This window comes from Plectrocnemia conspersa, unplaced genomic scaffold, assembly GCF_051122295.1.
Source record: "Plectrocnemia conspersa isolate PC_06_02 unplaced genomic scaffold, ASM5112229v1 ptg000025l, whole genome shotgun sequence".
Taxonomy (NCBI): Eukaryota; Metazoa; Arthropoda; class Insecta; order Trichoptera; family Polycentropodidae; genus Plectrocnemia; species Plectrocnemia conspersa.
Genome location: NW_028277189.1, coordinates 72,501 through 77,500, shown reverse-complemented (window position 1 = coordinate 77,500; position 5,000 = coordinate 72,501).

The window sequence follows — 5,000 nt, the reverse complement described above, 5'->3', positions numbered from 1 at the left end:
ACTCTTTTGGGCCGCATATCGGATGTGGGCGGCGGGATTGAATCCGCGGGAGACCTGATAACCCAGGTAGCGGGCGACAGGCTCAAATTTGACCCTGTGGCCGTTGAATAAAATTTTAGGGAGCCGCTCGGAATCCAGCGAGCCCCTAAGCATAACCGCACAGGTTTTGTTATGTGCAAAGGATAACTTGTTATCTTTGCACCAAGAATCTAAGGATATGAGGGCCGTCGTGGCCCGAGATTCGAGTTCCTTTCTGCTGTTAGCGTGAACCAACAGCAGGAGGTCGTCGGCATAGGCAATCAAGTCACAGCGCAGAGGAAGGGGCTCCCTGAGGACATCGTCAAACATGACGTTCCATAACAGGGGGCCCAGGACCGAGCCTTGAGGACAGCCCCTTGCCAGGGTCCTCCACACCAACGACTCACCTGCGTCCATCACCACGCTTCGACCTTCGAAGTACGACCTGATTAAACTAATCAGGTCTCGTGGGACCAATCTCGACTTCAGGGAGTCGATGATGCGAGGCCACCAGGCGCTATCGAAGGCCCCCGAAATATCGAGGAACACTCCGACGCAATACCTGTCTGGTAACGCGTCAACTCGTAATATAAGGTCTCGCATCGCATCCTCCGCGCCGAGACCAGGCCTAAAACCGAATTGACGCTCCGATAAGGGAGCGCAATTCCGACAATGGTTCTCAATTCGGGCCACTAGGACCTTCTCCAATAGTTTTCCCAGTGCGGGAAGGAGAGTAATGGGACGATATGCCTTGGGACTCGCTGGATCCGAGGCCCCCGGCTTTCTTAGAATGATCATCTTCCCGGACTTCCAAATGTCCGGGAAGGAGCCTGCCGCTCTACAGTTTTCGAATACTGTCGCGATGATTGGTGCCGCGACCTTCCACGATCTCCGAATGAGATCGCCGGTCACGCAGTCAATGCCCGGAGAGGCCCTCACACGCAAGCGTCCGAGAGCACTCTCCACCTCAGACTCGGTAATGGGCGTTGATGGAGGAGTCCTCGCATCCTCGCAATACCGAGCTCTTATTAAGGCCTGAGACGGGGAGTCAGCAGAAGCTGGATCACCCGGCATCAGGGCCTCCAGAATGTTGGTCGCGGCCTGGCAGGAGTCGATGGCGCACACGCCGTGACTGTCAACGATACCCGACAGCGACGCCATCGCGCGATCGGGCATCATGACGCCCCGGTAGTGGCGGCCCCAGACATTTTTAACGCTCTCTCTCTCAACAAAGTCCCTCCAGTGACGCCTTTTTGCAGTCCTGATGAGAGATTTATACTTGTTGCGAGAGGACCTAAACGCTCCTCTGACTCCAACTAGGGGATCTTCAGAAGGAGCGGAGCCATCAAGAGTTGACCTACTAAGCCGTTTTACTTCGGCATAGTAGGCCCTCTGAGCCCGGTTGGCCGCGCATCGAGCCTCCGTCAAGGCCATCGTCCACCATTCCGGTCTATTGCGAGATGGCGGTTTCGTAACGTAACGCGGGATCGACCCATCAGCCGCCGACAAGATCGCGGTCTGGAGGGCTTCCGCCTGGACATTTGGGTTAGGGTCTATATTGTTAAAAAAAGTATTCAATAGATTAGTGAGGAGATGTTCGAATTTCTCCCAGTTCGCCTTACCTAAACGAAACCGCTTTGGAAGCAGACTCCGCTCAGGAGACGGCTGGGAGAAGGGGATGATTTCTCTACAGGGAGAGACCACGGTCAAGTCGAAAGTGATGAGTCGATGATCAGAGAGGCACTCCTGAGTGTGCACTCTCCAATTACTTAAATTTAAAGGCCGAGCTAGGGAATAGAGCGTCGCATCCGGGGTGGACTCACCAGTAGCCGAGACGTAAGTCGGCACCGGCTCCTCCATGCCGTACGCGACGCTCAATCCGCTGCTCAGCACAAAGCTGACCACTGCGGAGTTCCCCACAGGATCCCTGTTACGGCGAGCCTGCGAGGTGTCACCCCACAGCGGGTCATGGGCGTTAAGATCGGCGCCGACCACAACACTGCGTCCAGCGAGAGCATCTAAAGCAGATGATAGTCCCCCAACGTGAACCTCACGGGGGTCGCCATACTGAAAGTAAGCCGACACCACATGAAGACTCACATTAGGGGACGACAAGTGAACAACTGCACGCCACTGATCCGAGAGGTGTCTCAGAAAAGTGACGCACAGATCGTTATTGTACACCACAATAGAGGCGCCCGCTGGCTGGATCTCGTAGATCCTAGCGTCGCAGCCGGCGCCTGTAGTTCTACCGGAGAGGGTGTAGGGCTCCTGAAGGAGCGCCACATCCACTCCAAGAGAGAGGGCCCTATGGCAGAACTCCGCAGTGGCCGCTCTAGACCTGCGGAGATTCTGCTGGGCGAAACTGAGAAGCTTTGTGTGAGGGTTAGCCATTTATAGAGGCAACCTCTCTGGCTAAGGCTGCCCTGTATACTGGACAGCACTGGTCCCCAGCTCTGTGAGCCGGGGACAAGTGCTGTTTTTTAAGTCGGCAACACGACGCACAAGCCACCTGCTTGTCCTTATTTGGGCAAGAGGAGCTCTCGTGCGTCTGTGATCCGCACCAATTGCACGAGGCTTGAAGAGCCCGGCAATTCTGTGCGGAGTGTCCATAGAGCTGGCACTTGTAACACCGCATAACACGAATGTGGTCGCGAATACGGTGCGCCTGAAGACCGATATATATAATGTTCTCTCTAGTAAGGAAGGAATGACACGAAGGAGGTGTAGAGATTACTACGTGACGAAAGTTAGTCACTCTCGATTGCAAGCGCACAATTACTTTGGATTTTGATAAAAATTCCAGTTTTGAAATGTTTAACGAACCCTCTACGTTCTGTTCATATATGGATGTCAAAAACTCCGTATCGCCAGTAGCGTCATTAGGGACGTTTAATATTATCGCCCTTGGGTCTTTTGTCCCGTGTATGGAGGCCTTAAGTCCAGCTCTTTCCAGAGCTGGGTTCAAATCCACGATCCTCTGAGCTTCGGCTCTATTAGCCGCTAGGAGGCCAGTTGAGTTTTTTCCCATAGTGGGAAGGACCTTCTTAATTTGAAGCCTTTCTGTCGCAGGATTGATAACCTTGGTGAAGGCCGCAACAGCCTCCGCCGAAGATTTAATGGTATCATCTATGGGTGTGAGACGCACCATTGATGAGAGAGACTGGGGTTTTGGCCTGATTGGGGATTTACCCCTCATCTCATTGACTATAGTGGCCATAGTGGGCTTTGGGGGGGCTAACATACGCTCTATACGTGCAACCGTGAGCTCCAGTCTCCTGATTGCCTCATTCTGAGGAGTCTCAGGAACGACCGGAGCCGCCGATTGCACGCTTGAGACAAGACGGGCCACCAGTTGATGGAGCTCCCGTCTCTGGGCGCTTGAAATTCTCTCCAAGGAATCGACGTAATCGTCGAGTTCCTTGGAGATAGCGGCTGGGGAGGAATTGTCTTCATCAATCGTCTTATTTTTAATGAGAGGAGGGAACTCCTCTCTCGCACGTTTGGGAGCGGCTTGAACAGATTGGGGCGAGACCGATATGGCCCTTTTCCCAGGAGCATCTATCTGCGGCTCTGAGGGCACCCCCGAGGTAGATGGCTTGGCGGACCCCGCCATCGGTTTCGGGTCACCCGATCTGGTTACTGGGCCCTTTCTTAAGGGCTCTGGGAGTACAGAGGGCGGGGCAATATCCCCGTCTCCTCCATTCTTGGAGCGGGCCCCCTTTTTGGGGGCCGGCTGTTTAGACATATTTTAAAAATAAAGATTTAAATTTATGCTTAAGAATTAAAAATTAAAATTTAATATTTACAAAAAGACTTATGAAAATAAATAGAAATAAAAATTAGCTCGTGACGCTTTCTGACACTTACAAATATCAGAAAAACGCCACGAGTAAAGACTTAAGTAAAAATAACAATTCGCTCGTGACGCTTTCGCACTACTCTAAATTTTGTAAGTGCACGAAAGCATCACGAGTGGTCTAATATACAAAAGCAAAAAAAAATAAAAAGTAAAAAGCTATCACTCGTAACGCCTCAAGTGAAAGCGTCACGAGCGATTTTAATTAAATAAAAAAGAGAACCGTCTGCAGCGCTTCAGATCAAAGCACCACAAACGATTCTCAAATAAAAATTACCACCACCAAAACTTAGATATAAATTAAAATTATTATTAAAATTATCAGATTTGGCAAACCTGGCCTCTGTGGTTGAGTTCCCCTGACTCTGACTCCGCCTCTAGGCGTGAACGCCCTAATGGGCGTCACCCGTGCGTATTGTCACCACTTACTCTAAACTTTTATTGTTGCAATTGTTATTGTCACAAGAATTAACACAGGAACTATTAGCTGCGAAAACTCCAGAAGTTCTGGAGCGATTCTTCTTACACTAAGGTCGTCAGAACCGCTGCCAGACGGAGCACCCGCACACCAATTTTCAACTAGCTGCAAGCAGCAGGGACGCTTCTGGAGCCGATCGTGTGGGAGCGCACTACGCACACGTCCGCACACGATGGCTACCGGAGCGCGACTGTGGTACAGTAGATAGGGACAGATGAGAATCTCGTTAATCCATTCATGCGCGTCACTAATTAGATGACGAGGCATTTGGCTACCTTAAGAGAGTCATAGTTACTCCCGCCGTTTACCCGCGCTTGCTTGAATTTCTTCACGTTGACATTCAGAGCACTGGGCAGAAATCACATTGCGTCAACACCCGCGAGGGCCATCGCAATGCTTTGTTTTAATTAGACAGTCGGATTCTCCTTGTCCGTGCCAGTTCTGAGCTGACCGTCGTCCGGCGGCCGTACAGGCTTTAATGAGCGACGGCGCGGCCCCGGGGCGCCGCGAAGCGTCCCGGGCGCGCCGCCGCCCGCCACACAGCTTGGAAGATCCGAGGGTACGGCCAAGGCGAGGCGCGAAACCTTGAGCGGACGAGCGCCGTTGTTACGCGGCGCTGACAGCCCGCGGAAACCACCCCGTTTC